The sequence below is a fragment of the Rhinopithecus roxellana genome, chromosome 5, assembly GCF_007565055.1.
Source record: "Rhinopithecus roxellana isolate Shanxi Qingling chromosome 5, ASM756505v1, whole genome shotgun sequence".
In the NCBI taxonomy this organism is placed as follows: Eukaryota; Metazoa; Chordata; class Mammalia; order Primates; family Cercopithecidae; genus Rhinopithecus; species Rhinopithecus roxellana.
Window position 1 is genome coordinate 81,988,343 of NC_044553.1, and position 20,495 is coordinate 82,008,837.

General features: G+C 41.3%; 1 pseudogene; it reads left to right on the forward strand.

The window, feature by feature from the left end:
* Positions 1 to 1,169: 1,169 nt before the first annotated feature.
* On the forward strand, positions 1,170 to 20,053 carry LOC104660321 (annotated as a pseudogene).
* Positions 20,054 to 20,495: the final 442 nt, after the last annotated feature.

Genomic DNA, 20,495 nt, shown 5'->3' on the forward strand with positions numbered 1-20,495 from the left:
TGGCTTGATGCTCCCAGATTCTGGGTAACTGTCCCTCATTCTAGACCTCCTGCCTCACGAGTAGAGTCTCCCCTATCGTCCAGCCTGACTCACCATTGAAGAAGAGTGTTTCCTGCCTATGTCAGAGAAACCAGCCACCCAGATTCTTCTATCTGCTCCTGCCGTGCTCTGTCTTGAATACTCTTCCTTTCTTTCAAAACCACATTCTATTGCCCAGCTTATACCTGACTCAAAACCCAACTTACTGCCCACAGAATAAGACCTCGACCTGGAATTATATCCTATTACTATCTGGCCTCACTGACCCTTTCAAGTTCCAACCTTATTTTCCAGCCAATTGTTTCCCATGCTTTCTCTGTGATTTTCTGCTGGGCCTTTTCTCCTGCTCTTCTCTGCCAGGAATGCTCATTTCCTTTGTGCTAGTTCAGGATCATCCAAGATCTAGCATAAAATCCATCTTCTTTACCAAAAATGGCCCTAATCCTCCCAGCTGGAAATGGTCTCTTCCTTTCATTGATCTACTGTGGCACTGTATCTAGTGACACTTAACAATTTTCTACATTTTGCCATAGTTAATTGTATACATACTTTTCCTCCCCTTTTACACTATAAGGTCTCTGAGCATCTGATTTTTTTTTCTTTTTTCTTTTTTGAGGCAGAGTGTTGCTCTATCGCCAGGCTGGAGTGCGGTGGCGCAACCTCGGCTCACTGCAACCTCCGCCTCCTGGGTTCAAGCAATTCTCCCACCCTAGTCTCCTGAATAGCTGGGACTACAGGTGCACGGCACCAAACCCACCTAATTTTTGTATTTTTAGTAGAGACAGGATTTTACCATATTGGTTAGGCTGGTCTCAAACTCCTGACCTCAGGTGATCCACCCACCTCGGCCTCCCAAAGTGGTGGGATTACAGGCATTAGCCACTGCGCCCGACCTATTTTTTTCTTTTTGATGACCTTACAGTGCCTAGCAAAATGACTTGCTCACAGTAAGTGCTTGATATAAATTTATAATAAAATTATATTTATATATATTTATTAATATAAATTTATAATAAATTTATATTAATAAATATAAATTTATTAATCCATCAGCTGGCTGGATGGATGGATGGATGGGAAGGAGGTTATAGGAATTGAGACTCTGGCAGAGCTTTTTCAGTCAGGTAGCCATGACAGGAGAAAGGCTTCACCTTTCAGGTGAGTGTATGGTCATAATCACAGAAGGAAAAGAATAGCTTGAACCATAGCTTGAACCAGTTAACCATGCTGCCAATAAAATCAAGCCACATGTGTTTACCATGTTTTATGTTTACCAGGCTGCATCAGTAGGATGCTTTAAAATACGGGACAGAAATCCCGACTCAACCTCAACCTCAAACTAACTTTTATCATAAATAAATGTATTGGCTCCAATACAGGATGTCAAAGGCTGGGTAGGATTCAGGACTGGTGGATCCAGTGGCTCTTTCCAGCTCTCTGGTGTGCTATCCCCAATGCTGACTTCATTCTGGGGAAAGATCCCTGGGTTTTGGAAGGCTTCCAGTAGTTGCTGGGTTAATTGCTTCCCTTTTCACCTCCTACAAACTTCCTGTGACTCTTTCTTAAGGGTAAGAAAGCATATTTTCCAGAAGTGCTTAGAAAACTCTTTATGACTCATTGGTCCCAACTGGCCTTGGCCTGCCTACCCCAGACCCATTCACTAGAAACGGGGATGGGGATGGGGTTCACATCACTCAGGACCCACCCTAGAGCTGCAGTAGAACCTGTGATGGAGAGTCACTCCAACACCCCTTACACAGCAGACAGTTTTATGCGGGCCACTCCAATGAAAGGTTGGCTCTTATGACCTTCTCATTTTAGACACACAGTAAACAATGGAAAACATGTCATGCAAGATATCTCATTGTCACGGATCTTACAATATATCTCTTGCCTAAGAGTCTTTCGGTGTTTGTTTTGCAAATCCATTGGTTAGTCAACAGGGTTTATGGAACACATGCTGTTTAGATAGTGTTATTCTAAGCACTGTACAAAGTTAGAAAAACAAGACAATGCAGCTACTTAAAAAAATTTTTTTTTAGAGGCAAGGTCTTGCTATGTTGCCCAGGTTGGCTTCATACTCCTGGGCTCAAGCAATCCTCCTACATCAGCCTCCTTAGTCACTGGGATTATAGGTGTGTGCTGCACTGTCTGGCTTATTTATTTATTTATTTTAACAGTAGAATGAGCATTGAGGAAAGGAGTTCTCTTCTGTTAATTCTGCTCAATTATTTTCCAGAGTGTAGAAACTGCTTGATTTCCTTCCTCCTTTCATTGTCCCCTCTTATTCAGCTCTCTCTTTCTTGTCACTAATTTTCTCCTTTCTTATTCTTTCCTCATTTCAGGAAAGAACACATAGCAGAGATTAGGAGTGTAGAATCTGGAGTCAGATTTCTTGGGTGGGAATTCTCACTTTGAGTTCTAGCTATGACTTTCCAGCCATTACTTCATTTCTCTAAGCTTCTTTTCACTGGTAAATCATATCTAAACATTGTGCCTACTTCCTTGGGTTATTCTTGAATTTTAAAAATGATACACATTAAAAATGATTACTAATGGTTAATGATTTTAATTTTCTTCTTCATCCTTTTTTAATTGTGCCACATTTTGTGTCCTGTTCCTCCCTCCTACATCCCACGGTAATAAGCTGATAGAAAATAGTCAGAAATAGAGTGCACAGAATCAACTTCCTAGTGAGAAATGGAATGGAACCATTTCAGTTCCTTCTCTTTTCTTCATTATACTTCGAGTATTTAAAGAGTGCTATGTGAATACATTTAAGGCAAAGATGGAAATGTACAAAACCAGTTGAGAGGAACACATATGTGGTACATATGGAAGCGGAAGTATGAATGTTCTGTTCTGCATAAGAATCCCCTAGCTCTCAGTTCCAGCTTCATCAAGGCCTGGTTTGTTCAATTGGTTAGAGCACCTTCTGATGTAACCAAGATCATGATTTCAATTCCAGAATGTGGTGAGCCTACTTTGTCTATTTGATGGCTACAGCCTGCTCTCCTGAACCTGGCCAGCCATCTGTAAATGCATCCATTGTTCAGAAGATGATCAATCAGAGGAGCCTGGTTGAAGCAATGCAAATCGATCACCTTGCTAGAAAACAACACAACAGAAATTACGTACTCTCATGGTGGTAGGTTAGTTGTGAGATGTTTGTACATGAAGAAGGTATAGACCATGACATCATTACAGAGTTCATGGAAAAGAAATAGGTTTGAGGCTATAGGTTCCACAGCAACTGACAGCCTATAAAAAAGATTACTGCTATGTCCCTTGTTTTTAATGCCCCCAGCTCTTCTTAGAGACCATTTGGAGAACAACTGCCTGTTCCTCTAGACTAGACTTAATTGCTGGAAGTATCTCATATGGGAAGATTTTCCTGACATCTCATTCTCCTCTTCTCAACTTAATTTCTCTCCAACCTCCACCCTTTCTAGAGTTATGTGCTCTTTTTACTATGCTCCTTTTATGTCATATCATGATGGTTACTATCTAATTAGCTTGGGCTGCCATAACATAACATGTTATGGCACTGGGTGCCATAATAAACAGTCTATGTTATGGAATGGGTGGCTTAAACAACAAAAATTTATTTTCTGACATGTCTGGAGGCTGGAAGTATGAGATCAAGGTCCCAGCATGGTCAGGTTCCTGTAAGGACTCTCCCCTTGGTTTGTAGATGGCTGCCTTCCCTCTGTGTCCTCTCATGGTGGAGAGAGAGAGAGACGGAGAAAGAGACAGACTGCAAGCTCTCTGCTGTCTCCTCTCATAAGGGTACTAATCCCGTTATGAGGACTAATATGGTTTGGATGTTTGTCCCATCCCAATCTCTTATTGAAATGTGATTCTCAGCGTTGGAGGTGGGGCCTGGTGGGAGGTGATTTGATCATGGGGGTGGATCACTCATGAATGGCTTAGCACCAGCCCCTTGATGATAAGTAAGCTCTTGCTCTGAGTTCACGTGATATCTCGTTGTTTAAAAGTGGATGGAGGCTAGGTGTGGTGGCTCACGCCTATAATCCCAGCACTTTGGGAAGCCGAGGCAGGCGAATCACAAGGTCAGGAGTTCAAGACCAGCCTGGCCAATATAGTGAAACCCCGTCTCTACTGAAAATACAAAAATTAGCCGGGCATGGTGGCAGGTCTCTGTAGTCCCAGCTACTCAGGAGGCTGAGACAGGAGAATTGCTTGAACCTGGGAGGTAGAGTTTGCAGGGAGCCGAGATTGCGCCACTGCACTCCAGCCTGGGCAACAGAGTGAGACTCCATCTCAAAATAATAATAATAAAAATGAAAGTGTGTGGCACCTTCCTCCTCTCTCTTGCTCCCACTCACACTATGTGATGTGCCTGCTCCTCTTCCTTTCTGTTATGATTTTAACTTCCTGAGGCCCTCACCAGAAGCAAATGCCAGCTCCACGCTTCCTGGACAGCCTGCTGAATGGTGAGCCAAATACCCCTCTTTTCTTTATAAATTATCTACAACTTCATATATTTCTTAATGACAACACAAGAATGGCCTAGTACAAGAACCTACCCTGCAACCTTATCTAAACCTAATTCCTTCCCAGAGGCCTCATCTCCAAATACTATCACATTGTGGGCTTGGGTTTCAATATATGAATTTGGGGGGACACGATTCAGTACATAACAGTTACAATTCTTTTTGAGGCAATGCATGTTCCTTTAATATGAGTGATATCCATGTAACATGGAAGTCACATTGATTCATACATGATTTTCCTGGCAACTTAATATCAGGGTAAGCTTTTCCACATTTGCAGAAAAAGCCTTAGCCATGTATGAATACCTTCAGAATAGACTGAAATTGATAGCACAAGTTCTGCTTGGTTTAATAGCTTTGAGTATTGTTGCCCTTTCCACCAGTTAAACTATTCGGGGAAGCTAAGAGTATAATGATGGAGTTGTGAAAACATTTCCCTCTATGGACACACTGAACAAAAGAAAGAGGCTACACCATAGATCATTCAAAAATTTTGAAGAAATTGATCTAGACGCTGTTAAATGAAATTTGGCCTACAGCTGCCTCTGTATATATTTTAAGTCTGGCCTAAAGGTTTCTCCATACACAGTGGACTGTAACCTAATTTGATGCATAAACAGACTGGTGACTGAGTCTCAGGCAATCACAGCAGCCAAATTTCAGTTAACCACAGGCAGCCAACTGTTCAAACCAGGTTCAAATAAGGCAAAGGCCCAGCTATAGCCAATCCAGCCATTTCTATACTTCACTTATGCTTTCTACAGGTCACTTTCCTTTTTCTGTCCATAAATGTTACCTAATAAATGTGGCGTAAATGTGGCAGCCCTGGAGTCACTCTGAGTCTGTTTGTGTTCTGAGGACTGTTCGATTCAAGAATTTTTCTTTACTCAATTAAACTGTGTTAAATTTAATTTGCCTAAAGTTTTTCTTTTAACCAATGGCATCAGATGTGGGATCCAAAGTAGGAAATTAGCTGGGTGTGGTAGTCCTAGCTAGTAGGGAGGCTGAGGTGGGAGGATCACCTGATCCCAGGATTTCGAGGCTGTAGTGAGCCGTGATTACACCACTGCACTCCAGCCTGGGCAACAGAATGAGACTCTGTCTCAAAACAAAAAACAAACAAACAAAAAACCAAAAAAAATCCCACAAAGTAGAGCTTCTAATGACCCCCAGGAGGATACAGCAACCAAACGAGGTGCCCGCTGGGCCCATTGCATCCACTGCTCTCTTACAGCCACTGGGGATCCTGGACAAGTTCTCTTTTAGATTCTGAGGTGCCACAAATTTGTGTTTTGAGCTATCTGAGTTTGAGCAAATTTTTTATCTGGATTCGGTTCATAAGTCACAATAAAAACTGGACTCGGTCCAGGATTGAATCAGATTCAATAGGTAACTGGATTGGATCCAGTTAGAGGCCTCAGACATCTGACTGGGTCAGGCGGAAACTGGCGGTAAATGGCAATTAGCACAGGGGGTATGAACTCCAGCTTTTGGGAATTTGCAGAGATTTTGTGTTCTATCTCCTTTGTTTCTTTTTCTTACACACCTGGGTAGGGAAAAATCACTGGCTAACTTGGCCAAGGGGATCTTAGAGCCAAAGCCAGGAATCAACATAAAAATGAGATCCTTAATTTTTGAAGAACTGAGTCCTCCCCTTTCCCGGTATGCCTGCCTTTGTGTATAGTATATAAGTATTAGGCACTGGAAGCAGCAAATGCTTACAAAAATTGAGAAACCTTACTAAAGATTATTTAAAATTATGGTGGAACATTCCAATGAACAACATTGTACTTTAAGAAGTGCATTTAAAAATGGGGGCTCCTGAATTAGGTTCCTCAGGGATGCCTATTGATGTGCAGAAGCTTCTAAAAAAATGTTCAAAATTTATATTGCCTCTTTTGTAAAGACTCTTAAATGACTAATTGATAAGGGAAATAGAATCTACTAACATTTTGGCTTAGTTACTATCCTGCCCCAAGGTGGAAAGTAAGCCAAATAAAGTGCTTATAAAAGGTAGGCCCTCCGGTAAAGTAGGCTTATTTCTCTTTTTCAAAGCTATCCACGCTGAGTCCAGGCATAGAGAACACTTTCCCTGTCTTCTTCATTAATGGGCTCCACTTTAAACTCAGTCATTTAGCTAAGAAACAGAAGCTAGGCCAGGCGCTGTAGCTCATGCCTGTAATCCCTGCACTTTGGGAGGCCAAGGCGGGCAGATCACGAGGTCAGGAGATCGAGACCATTCTGGCCAACATGGTGAAACCCCATCTCTACTAAAATACAAAAAATTTGCCAGGCATGGTGGTGTGTGCCTGTAGTCCCAGCTACTCGGGAGGCTGAGGCAGGGAAATTGCTTGAACCCAGGAGGCGGAGGTTGCAGTGAGCCAAGATCGCACCACTGCACTCCAGCCTGGCAACAGAGCAAGACTCTATCTCAAAAAAAAAGAAAAGAAACAGAAGCTAAGTTAAAGAGACCACTTGTTGACCTAAATCAGTCTCTACAATATACCTTTCTGGCATTTAGCTGGCTATTTTGAAACCCTTTTATTAAAGAAAATTACATCTATGAAAGAAATCTCTATTTGTAACATTTCTTTCTAAAAATTAGGAAATGGCTTTCATCTACAAATACTGATATAAAACAGTTTAGGCCGGGCGCGGTGGCTCAAGCCTGTAATCCCAGCACTTTGGGAGGCCGAGACGGGCGGATCACGAGGTCAGGAGATGGAGACCATCCTGGCCAATACGGTGAAACCCCGTCTCTACTAAAAAATACAAAAAAACTAGCCGGGCGAGGTGGCGGGCGCCTGTAGTCCCAGCTACTTGGGAGGCTGAGGCAGGAGAATGGCGTAAAACCCGGGGGGCGGAGCTTGCAGTGAGCTGAGATCTGGCCACTGCACTCCAGCCTGGGCGACAGAGCAAGACTCTGTCTCAAAAAAAAAAAAGTTTAAAATTGATTACTTCCTTGATTGTTCACTGGAAATTAACGTTACTAAGAGTTAACATTATGATTAATATATATAATTAAAATATCATACATATATGTGCACTATATGTGAAACAGGAGGAGTTCCCTTATCACCTTCACAGGGTGTGTGACAGGGGTGTGGCGTGCTTCTTCAGGACCCTACTTCTCAGACCCTAGGGGGAGCATGCAGACGGGCAGGTCATGGAGAGCATTTTTGGGCTCTGACCCCACAGCAGATTCTAGGGTTGAGTGTTTACAGCTCCCGAAGCCCCAGCGGGCATGTGTTACAGTGTGTTCTTTCAGCTTTGCCATCGGCTGGTGGTTTGTGTTAATCAGCTCAATTAGACCCTTTGCCTTATCACAAGGACAGAGGGCTTTCTGTATCCTGGGTTCTTGCTCTAGTGTACAGGAAAAATCGGATCACATGTGGACTTGGAGAATGAGTGCAAGGTTTTATTGAGTGGTGTAAGTAGCTCTCACTGAGATGGATGGGAAGCAAGACAAAGGATGGAGTGGGAGGTTGGTCTTCCCCTGGATTTGGGCCGTACAGCAGCTAGACTTTCCTCCAACCGCCCCTGGCCAAATTCCCCCTGGTGTCACATTGTTCTGCCATGGATGGCCTGCTGGTGTCTGCTGGTGTCTGTCTTCTGCTTCTCTCAATGTCCAGCTGCTTGTGTGTGTGCCTGCTGGGGTCTCAGGTTTTTAGTGGGCACAGGATGGGGGGGTATGTTGGGCCAAAAGGCAACATTTTGGGTGTGAAAACAGAAACGTCTGTCCTCATTTAGGTCCGTGGGCACAGGCTTGAGGATGGAGCCCTCACCAGGGACCCCCACTTCTCTACCCAGAACTTTCCTGCCCCCGCTCCCATATCATATACCCATATACAATATATATTATATATAACATACATAATATATACATATAGTACATATGTGTATGTATGTATGTACTATACAGAATATATAGTACATTTATAGTACATATATGGACACAAATGTACTATACATATAGCATGTATGTAGTATAGTATGTACCATACAGAATATATGTGCTATACATATATTCTATATAGCACATATGTTCTGTATAGTACACATATATGTATTGCATGTGTGTACTATACATAATTTTTTTGTTTTTAGTTACATATATGTAATATGTACTACTGATAAAGGCAGGAAACAGACAAATTCCTAGGCAGATAGGGAAGAATCACTAGGCTAAAACCTCATGTTCAAGCCTAAAACAGCCTAAAGGCTGAAAGACTGGAGTGCTGGTCTGGGATGAAATCCGTGACCCAGAGGAAGAACTTCTGCCCGTTTGCCAACCCTTTCCCAATTGATTCTTTGTGAATAATGCCTTTTAACCCACTGAATCCTGCCTTTTCCAATACTACCTATGGCTTGCCTGGGCATGGCCACATGTGCAGCGGGGCATTAGGGGGGCCACCAGGAATTCATGCCTTATGCAGGGGAGGAGCCTGGCCTCATCAGCTCATGTGTGGTGGCCCTGGTTTTCAATTGTGAGGGAGAAAACTGCTTGGAGAACCCCTATCTTTGCTAAGGGCTTTCCTTTTACTTAATAAATTCTTCCCTCCTCACCCTTCAAAGTGTCCATGTGCCTAATTTTTCCTGGTCATGAAATAAGAACTCGGATTTAGCTGAACTAGGGAGCAAAAATCCTGCATCATTTTGACCTTTACGGGGATTTGTCAGAGAGTGAGTAAAACGCTGCGCCAAAAACGTCTTTCACTTTCATTTCTGAGCTTTCTGATCCTCAGACTTCTTCTGAAGGCAGGGAAAACTGCCCCCTCCCTGTCGCTCTCAGGGGTTGGGAATGTCAGCCTTGGTCCATTCCAATCTTTTCTATGGCATTTTTCTTCTTTTTTTCAGAATTATAACGGCACCTATCTTTTCTTTTACAATATTGGGGGTGTTCACCTCCATTCCAATGGCCACAGGCACGTGCTTCAGACATACAGGCAAGCAGCAGCTCCCCACCACCCACTTCCCACCTAGCTGGGGCACATGGCCATGTCTACTGCATACACATGCTGTGTTCAATGGCCATGCAGTGCAGGACTGAGCCACAGCCACTTTCCAGGCCCCAGGGCAGTCTTGGGGGCCCAATGCCCTTCATGGCTAGCTGGCCAGTGTTCCCCACCACGTGCCCATGGAGTCTTCCCCTCCTCCAGCTGAGGGGTCCAGCTTGGTCTGATCCTGAGGAAAGAAACAGGAATTAAAAGTTTTTCTCCGTGTTGGAGAAACCGATTTGCATCAGAATAAGAGGTTTCTTCCTCAACCATCTTCTCCAGCCCTACATCTAAGCTGTTCTTTTTCCTTCTCTCCATCAGGTGAGGAGTTAATGGGTTGGTGCCAAGGTAGTTGTGGTTTTTGCCATTACTTAGCATGGCGGTGACCACAATTGCTTTTGCACCAACCTAATAACACAGCCATGCAAAGACAGGAGGCTTCTCCATGCCAGAGTTTTTTTTTTTTTTCTTGAAAGGTGTTTTAACAGGCCAGGACCCCAATTCACAAGACACTCTTTTCTATCCCTATTGGAAGAAAACCGAATTCCACAGCTTCATCCTGACTAAATGAGTCCATGGACCCCACTGAGACACATTCTTGCCCCAAACTCAATTCCAAACTTTGGGTTGAAGCTCTAGGAAAGAAAACTGGATCTGAGGCTGACGACAATTGAAGTTAAGAGATATAGCACAGGTAAGCATGACTAATTCCTGCTGATTAAGCCAAGCCTCCCATTGCATGGATAGTGGTCATGCTAGTATCCATGGCATACATGAGGGCTAGGTAACTTGAAAACTACTGACAGCATGGGGAAAGACAGTGTGTGGGTAAGGGTGGATAATCCCACCCCCTACCCTCCCTGTTAACATGGGTAAAAAGTCACATTGACACCCATGGGCAGCACCCTGTCATTGTCTTCAGGACTCCGGGATACAAGGAAAGAAGAAAGAAAACAGATGCCTCTCTTGTCTCTCCCTCACATACCCTGGGTATTTGCTGGGAAGAGAAGGGAACTAGGCATGCCTTGCTCCCCTCTTTCTAGATGAGTAGTCATTCATCTTTAGTCTTTACCCCTTTCAAAAGCATCCCGAATCCCTGGGACTCCTTTGAAAAAAAAATTCCTCCTTTATTTCCTTTTTCCACCTCTGTCCTCTCTTCACAGATGGGTAATTATGTACCTGTGCTACAGCACACTTCCCTTGGATGCATCCTCCAAATTGGTAAAAATTAATATCCCAAACCTTAAACTGGTTGCCTTCGAATTGAACTCAGAAGAATGGAACCTAGAAGGCTGACATGCTGGAAAAAGCGTAAAAATTTTATCATTCAGAATTTTGGCCTCTCTCTCCCTGTACAAACTGGTAAAAGGAATAATAAGGATCACTGTTTATATTCTCTGTAAAGTTTTGATGAATGAAAAAGGATTTGTGAGGTTGGACTTAAGCTATAGCCAATCTGGTATGATTTGCACATCTTTCTGCATGATTCTGTCAGGAAGAGGGGTACCACATGATAGGATATAGGCCTAGGACCCCATAAGCCTGCTGTTCAAGTCAGCCTGTCTAACTGGTCAGTACCAAACTTTGCTTGTTTTACGTCCATGGAAATGTGACCTGTAACCACATGGCAGTACTTTCGTTTAGTCTCCGCCATTTTACAGTGGCAACCTGGGTTCAATCTTGGCTTGAGAAATGTGTACTTTTGGGTTGATATCTGTGTGTGACTTTTATCATTTGCTGATTCTCTTCCTCTACATGAACAATTTCTAGCTTCCTTTCTTGAATTTTTCTTTCTCTGAGTTACCTTTAAAGTTCCTAGATTTTGTAAAAACTGCTTACTACTCCTTTGGAAATACTTCATACACTTGTGGTTAAGTCATAACCTTAATTGAAGCTTGTTGGTTTCACCTGTGAGTTTACTTTTGGTAAAGTTCAAATGCCAAAAATATTGGCTGTTTGGCATGGCTAAAGTCAGGTTACAAGGGATTTAAAAGGACTTTCTTAAAGAACGCTCTACTTAATTAAAAGTGGATATCCAAGTTATAGGTATATTTAAAAGACCTTTATGTTTCTCTCTTCTTGGATCTTGTTTTGCTAGAAAAAGGTATTTTCTCAGTCGACTGAATTACTGTTCTCCCTGTGTCTCGCAACTCTTAAGGCATGCATGAGAGGCCCTAAGATAATTTCTGATGAACTGGGAGTCCTTGGGAAAAACAGAAAAGGTGCACAGATTCTATTTTGGGAGAAACCTCTCTTTCCTTCCTGGAACCCTAGGAATTAGAAACTGATCAATCTGTATCAAAATTTATTTTTTGTCTTCCAGCTATACTTGTGTATTGGGCCCTGTTTCTTTAAGGGCTCCACCCTGAGACCAATGATCCAATTAAGAAACTGGCAAATGAAAAATCTTTCAAATACTGGATCTTCTTTTGTCTGTCTGTGTAGTTATATATGTATTATGTGTGTGATGTTTATATAAAAATGCTCTAATTAATTGGATTAAAGAAAAAATAAGCACTTAGATCAAATATTTTTTAAGGAAAAGTAAAAGCTATAATATTTTTTAGTTCATGTGACTTTAATCTTTGAGAAATAAAAACAAGCTTAAGGATTATTGGTAAAAAATGCAAATATTGTTTGTTTTTTGTTTTTTTTCTTAAGACAGAGTCTTGCTCTGTCTCCAGGCTGGAATGCAGTGGCACGATCTTGGCTCACTGAAACCTCCGCCTCCCAGGTTCAAGGGATTCCCTGCCTCAGCCTCCCAAGTAGCTGGGACTATAGGCACATGCCACCATGCCTGGCTAATTTTTTGTATTTTAGTAGAGACGAGGTTTCACCATGTTGGCCAGGAGGGTCTCAATCTCCTGACCTCATGATCCGCCCACCTCAGCCTCCCAAAGTGCTGGGATTATAGGCATGAGCCACTACACCTGGCCAAAAATGCAAATATTATTAAAATGTAAATAGGTGGTCTAAGTTAACGCAGGTCAGATAGGAAGTTTGCTAAATGTTTTAAGGTTATAAACTGCTTCTTTAGTTTTTGAGAACTATTCTGCAACTTGGCTGCTTCACAATTGGTAAGGCCTGGGGAGGTATGGAGTTAACCACACCCTTAACTATGCTGGAAGGAGTCACATTTCATTGGCACCTAGTGCATAATTAAAACAACTTACCAGATTTTACATTAAAGTTAAAAATTGCTAAGAGTTATCATTGTGATATGTAATTGAGACCACTGAAAATGGATTCACCTGCAAGGTGTGTTAGAATAGTAAAATGTATTTTTAGTAAAAGATTATAAGAATGCATGGAAATATAAATTTTTGCCTGAGATTAAAGGATTGTTTTAAATTAGATAAGATAAAGTTAAAGGCTTAAACAAGTTGTGGAAGTTTTCTAAAAATTAATCTTGCAAAAGAAATTCTGTGTGTGAACATAGAACAGAATAAATTTGAAATGGTATTATATGTTTTTTATGTAAATTGAACATTGAAATAAAAGAACAAGAATGTTTCCTTAAGGTGCTAATCTGCTCTTTAGCAAAAGTTGTAAAGGGTTGTAAAAGTTTATAAGAATCTCACCTCATGGTCAAACTGGTTAAGATTAGATAGAATGATAAAATTGTTTATAAGTTTTCATTAGAAAATTCGGGTTGGCATTAAGAGTAAACTAATGAAAGGGTAAAATTTGGCTTTCTCACCCTTGTACAAGATTTTCATGTGATAACAAAGGGAAATGAAAGATTTTTGTTTGCCTTGTGAATAGACTGCCAAGGAAAAGAAAGAGAAGACAGGAGACAAACCGGAAAGCTAAGTCTTCCCTCTTAATGAGTAAAGGTTTTTGCCTTGTTTTGAAATTTTTGAATCATCATTATGGCAAAATAAATAATTTATGGTAATCTGGAGTTCTGTTTCGTAATATCAAGTGCTTCAAACCTCTAACATATTTAACAGGTTTCCCAAAATCAAATTTCAGTTTCAGAATTATATTTCCTGACCACTAGCTTTTGCATGTTACAGAGGACCCCTATTGCATCCAAAAGAGAGGTAAATAGGATTATTTGACATAATTAAGTATGTGGGATTGCCAAAATGACGCTTCATCTTCGTCAGGTTGTATTTCAGTGAATAGTATTAATATATGTTCTAAAATTGTATGGGATTTCTAAAATTCTAATGTCTGAGCATATGCTATCAATCATAATTAAAATTATTATGATAAGTTATTATAAACCACAGAGATAATCAAATTTCTTTATCAATTGTGTTTTTAACTGTAACTACCCTGGACATTTTGTTATTCAAAGACAATTGTTGTCTTGTTTTGATCCTCTTCAAAAGATGGTTTATAATCAGTTATAGAACTTTGACAGGTGCTCTCAAATGCAGGTTTCTGATAACTTTGGAGATTGTGACATTTGAATGGTGGAAAAACGTATAGGACTCATGGAGAGTTAAAATGTTCATGAATATCAAGCAGAACAAGAGTTAATGGAATGGACTGAACTAATAGAAAGCTGAAGTAACCTTTTATTAACTATTGCTTAAAACATTGCTGATCCTTGTTTTGTTTTTCAGAGTTAAAGAAACTTTTATTTTGAGCTATTTACAGTCTTTAATAATTGAGTAAGTTATACTCCTGTGAACAAATTTGGAGCATGTTTGTTTCTCTCTGCCTGGTTCCTCTAGAATTTGGAAACTATTTGTGAGTATTCTTAACTTACAGCAATATGGTTATTTGCATCAGTGCAATAAGAATCCATTTTCTTTTGCAACAGGATGCAATTGGAGAAGCTGGTTGTTTTACCAAGACTTTGGCTGGAAGGGTATGCTTTCCTTTAAGGAATCAAGCTCAACTTGCAGGCTGATAAAAGCCCCTTGGGAAAACTTGCCTCATACCTTGTCTACACAGTCCCTGTACAGGGTTCCCACCTTGTGTGGGAAGTAAAGAATGTCACTTTCTAACAGGCCCAGGAACCCCATATTCTTGGGACCTCAAGAAGAAAGGAATTTACCCAACTCATAGGTATTTGGGGTACAAACCCGTGGCTAGGCTCGACTTTAAAAGGTCTTATCTGAGATTCCTTGTGGAACAGAGTTCCATCAAAGCCAATTTGAAAAATTGTATGTAAAAATAATAATTCTTGCTGTACTTTATGCAAATAAGCAGGCCAAATGTAAGACTAAAGTTTATTTTGCAAACAACTCAGTCCTATCTTGATTTGTTTTTAACAAAAATGAGGAATGGAGAGAGAGAAATTATGTCTCAAACCTTATCATACATCTGTCATTAGATTCTAGACCAATTAGTTGTTTTAAAGGTTTTTTTTGCCTACATTTTAGACTAACCCCACTTATTCCTGTGAATCAACTAGTGATCTCCTCCTGCAGCTCAGAAGGAAAAAAAGGGATGGATAATGTAAAAATCTAGATCAATATTCCAGTTCTGGGCAATTATCCTGCAAATCCTGCCAAGTGATATGAGTAAATAGGGTGCCCATAACCTGGAGGTTTCCTTTTTGGGAAAATAAGACTAAGGGAGCTAACAAAAGCCAAGCCCCAAGCACCCAAATCTTAGCAGATAACTATAGCCACCTGTTATCTGGACATGCTGGGAGCTTTGGAATTTTTGAGCTGCCTTTACCCCCCAGCCTTTTGTCTCATTTTGATACATGTCTTCTAATAACCCAGTTTGTCTCTTCTCGTTTTCAGACCATCAAAAGTTCATGCAACTGGAGGCTCAGTTGATGGCCCATTTTTTACTGGAGATCCTTAGACAAGCTTCTGAGGGAAATCTGACTGCCATCTTCTGAAAACAGTGCTCCCTGTCAGCAGGAAGCAGTTAAGATCGATCTTCATTCCTATTCTAAGGGCAGTTAGTCGTACCTCTCCAGAGGGTGGAATGATTGATAGAAGCAGAAGGCACACAAACGTCTAGGCAGACAGGCAAGGGCCCCTGGCCTAAAACCTCACCTTCAAGTCTAAAACAGCCTGAAGGCTGAAAGACTGGACTGCGAGTCCCAGATGAAACCTGTGACCCAGAGGGAGAACTTCTGCCCCTGTTTGCCCACCCTTTCCCAATTGATTCTTTCTGAAGAATGCCTTTTAATCAATCGAACGCTGCCTTTTCCAATACTACCTTTGGCTTGCCTGGGCATTCCCACATGTACGCTGGGGGATGAGGTGGGGCCACCAGGAATTCATGCCTTATTCAGGGGAGAAGCCTGGCCTCATAAGCTCATGTGTGGTGGTCCTGGTATTCAATTATGAGGGAGAAACCTGCTTGGAGAACCCCTCTCTTTGCTGAGAGCTTTCCTTTCACTTAATAAACTCCTCCCTCCTCATGCTTCAATGTGCTCGCATGCCTAATTTTTCCTGGTATTGAGACAACAACTTGGATTTCCTGGTATTGAGACAAGAATTAATTAAATACCAAGAAGGTTCAAGTCAGCCAGTACCGAAATTGTTAAGATATGCAATTTAAAGGAACTCCATGATCCAAGTCAAATTACATATGATAGCGCATTGCTATAATACTATAGTAAATGGTGCTGTGTACCTGAATTAAAGAAATAAAATTTGTATTTAAAAGACTATAAATGGCTGAGTGCAGTGGCTCATGCCTATAATCCAGCCACTTTGGGAGGCCGAGGCGGCAGATCACCAGAGGTCAGGAGTTCAAGACCAGCCTGGCCAACTTGGTGAAACCCTGTCTCTACCAAAAAATACAAAACTTAGCTGGGTGTGGTGACACACGCCTGTAATCCCAGTTACTTGGGAGGCTGAGGCAGGAGAATCGCTTGAACCCAGGAGGAAGAGGTTGCAGTGAGCAGAGATCATGCCACTGCACTCCAGCCTGGGCGACAGAGTGAGACCCTGTCTCAAAAAATAAAATAAAAATAAAAGATATAAATCAAATTTTAAGCATGGACTCATGGAGAGCCTGGGTGGCTGCCTGGTCCTTCCTGAGTCCTTAATGTTTTCCTTATTAAAAGCACTGCACTCCATGGCTCATGATGGAAGAGATAAAATAATCCAAATAATGAAAAAATATATACATTGGTGTGGTGACTGTTCTAAAATTGCTAAAATAGTTTATGACCAATGTTTGGCTTATCAAATTTAGAATCCTAGGAAGACAATCAAAACTTTAGGTATGGGCCATTTGAACATTTATAGTGGTCTTCTTTATCTTTCTTTTCCTTCCTTCCTTCCTTCCTTCCTTCCTTCCTTCCTTCCTTCCTTCCTTCCTTCCTTCCTTCCTTCCTTCTTTCCTTCCTTCCTTCTTTCCTCCCTTCCTCCCTCTCTTTCTCTCTTTCTTTCGTCTGTCTCACTCTGTTGTTCAGGTTGAAGTGCAGTGGTCTTGGCTTACTGCAACCTCTGCCTTCCGGGTTCAAATGATTTTATGCCTCAGCCTTCTGGGTAGCTGGAACTATATGCGTGTACCACCACACCTGGATAATGTTGGCATTTTTAGTAGAGACAGGATTTTGTGATGTTGGCCAGGTTGGTCTTGAACTCCTGTTCTCAAGTGATCTGCCCACCGCGGCCTCCCAAAGTGCTGGGATTACAGGCGTGAGCCACTGTGCCTACCCTCAGTTGCCATTTTCAGTGCCTGTTTTCTGGTTGTTAAGAAGTTTTCCCATGCAGGAAGCCAATTCTATAACAGTAGCTAAAAGGTTATTAGAAAATGTGTTTTCCTCATGGGGGATTCTTGGAGAGATCTCTAAGGATGAAGGTACTTGTTTTGCTGGACAAGTTGTAAAACAGTTAAAGTATTACAGATTTAGTAGCCTTAGGTGAAGCCAATGAATTGACTGGATTGCCTTGATATTGCAGATTCTGATAAAAGGTATTACAGATTAATAAAAGTAAGATGCATTTACAGTGGAGAATGTAAGTTGATCCCCTTATAAAAGAGTCCTAAACTCAGATATGACTAAATGATTCAAGCCTTTGATGCATTATGTCAAAGTGTGTTTTCACCAGGTAAAGGAAGCTTTTCAGAATGCACTGGCCAAGAGCAATCAAATCCTTCATGATCTAGAATCCAGAGATTTGGTTTTCTGGAAATGGTAGTAGAGAAAGACTGCCTTTGCCACTCAATCTGCAGCCAAACTTTGGGACTTTGATACTTGAATCCATATCTCACAACTTAAAAGGGCCCCTCCAGACTCTTGGAACTGTATACCCATTAGAAACCTTAAGGTAAAGCTAACCAGGGAAGTTTCTCCCCAGAAGCAGATGGTATCCTAGACATAAGCAACCTGCCCAAGATCACAAATCAAACTTTCTCTGTCATCATGAAACTCTTACTTTTCTTAATCTTTCCTTACGTATGCTTACCTCTTGAACTTGGCAGGATAGTGCTGTAATTAGAATTTCACAATGAGTAGCTTTTATGGGTAACTTCATGAAGTGTTGAATCTGTCATGCCAAACCCAGATCTTTACATGACCTAAGGGATCCTTTAGTTAACCTAGTGGATAATGTTAGCAACATTCCTAACATAACTGTTGTTCAAATTGTACTAGTAGTAAAACTTCTAAACCCACTTCCTCTCACTCCTTGTTTTAATTTAATCTAGTCATGGGATATAAGAACAATGACCAATGAATATATCACAAGACAGGTTTGCACCAAAGCCCAAATGGAGTTTCTTGCAAACTGACTTGTGTGTCAGGATATTATAGCACTCTTTCAACTCATAATTCTGCCTCAGGCCCTTGGTTTGAAATTCCTAATTTCACCATTCCAGGTAATGTATCCATGAACAATAGAACTGGAAAAGGGGCCTTGTGTCTATCCGTGGAGTATACTTTAATCTGTGGAGGATTTTGCAGCCAACTTTACACATGGGCAAACTTATGCCTTTGATGGATTGAGCATGAAGGGCCAATGTTAGATTTATTTTCCAAGGCTTGGAGTAAATATAAATGAGGCAATAATTTGAAATATATTCCTGACTCACATCTGTAATTCCAACACTTTGGGAGGCCGAGGTGGGAGGATCACTTGAGCCTAGGAGTTCAAGACCAATGTATCGAGACCCTGTCTCTACAAAAATATTTTAAAATCTTAGCTGGGCATGGTGGTGCATATCTGTACTCCCAGCCACTTGGGAGACTGAGGTAGGGAGGATTGCTTGAGCCTGGGAGGTTGAGCAAGACCCTGTCTTGAAAGAAAGAAAGAAAGAAAGAAAGAAAGAAAGAAAGAAAGAAAGAAAGAAAGAAAGAAAGAAAGAAAGAAAGAAAGAAAGAAGGAAAGAAATTCCTTATAATCATCTCTATAGCAGATTCTATTGCAAAGGCTATGGTTGCATAACAGATTTCTTTAAATTCTCTTGCTAAGGTTGTACTAGATAATAGAATTGCTCTAGATTCCCTACTGGCTGAATAGGGAGAAATTGTGCAGTTGCTGACACTTTTTGCACATGGATGAATATACTGGGTATTATAGAGACTCATTTGCAGAGGATTAATGAACAGGCTGCTGGGTTAAAATAGGTACACTCTTCATCTGGCTTGTTCTTTGATCTATTTGATTTTTGCTTGTTTAGTTCATGGAGACCCTAGCTAAGGAGCGTACTGCAAACTGTTGGTATTATCCTCCCGATGATAGTGGTCTCCTTGGTGCACTGTATTCTCTCAAAAGTTTTAAATGTTTGTTAACATGCAGTCATTTGTAGAATGTCAGATTGTTACTCTTTGGCTAGAATGACAAAACTCAAAGAAATGCGTGATCATGAGGATACCATAACCTATGAATGACATGGTGAGACAAGAAACCCAAATGATGGTAATTGAAAGTGGTGCTCTAAAGCTTTAGATTTTGGTCATGCTCTGACCTGGGAGAGAACCCAAGCAAAAGAAGGGAATTGTTAAATAAATGTATTGTTTTATACTGAGCTCCTGTCACTTGCACAGCTGGTTTCTGGACCAGGTTGTACCCAGGGCATTCCACTCTATATGCTTCCTGCCTTTGCACCTGCCACCAGAGTCGATGGAGAAGCTACACTGTCTCCAAGCTTGTGTGATCTGATCTCTGTAGCAAATGTATGAGCCATTTCCTGCTCGAGTCTCTGAGAATTCAACCATTCCAGAAAGCACTTCCAGTTGTAAACAGACAGGAATCAATGTAAGAATTCAACTTCAAGTTCAAAAAGCAGTCCCCTAGGTTACAGAGCAAGTGTATGGGGGATTGCAGCCTCCTTTTCAGCATGAACATGTTCATACCAACCCAGACCAGGACTGCTGCCCACTGCAGGTCACCATCCTCAATTTCATTTTTATTCCAATTGCCATGAGAATAATATTTACCCTGTTGACTATCAGTGTGGGCAAGGGCAGGCAGCATCATCAAGACTGGTATTCCAAGGTTCTCCTGTTCATGGTGGTGGGAAACTGCACAGTGAACAGGGTGTGCCAGTCATCCTGGACCCAGTGCACAGCATTCGACTCTTTGGTGGGATCCTCGGTAGCCATTCTTCCTGAAACCATAGTTACTGCTTTCCATCCCTTGGGGGCAGCCCTGAGTCTAGTCCAGTGGTAATCAGATTCCAGCTTGGAAGGGGCGGCTGGATTGTATATTTGGTTAGTAGTGCACATGCTCTTCAGATTCCTGGGGCTCCCGTTAGAAGAGGGAGAAGTGTTGAATCAGGAGGAAGAACAACTCTGGTTTATAAACATATTTTAATGTAAAAATTTGCATTTGAATGGAGCAGTCCTGTTTTCTGTATCAAAAACCCATTTGGTGTTATTGAGTTTGTTGTTCTTTATTCTTTTATCTCAGTGAAAACTGTTGATCTTGTTCTAGGAAAAAATTAAACTCTTGAAGTTACCCCCCTAAAAATTTTCTTTTAACAAACAAAATACTAATATCTAGGTCTTATTGTTACAGGAAAGGGTGCTGATTTAGACCCCAAGAGAGGGTTCTTGGATCTT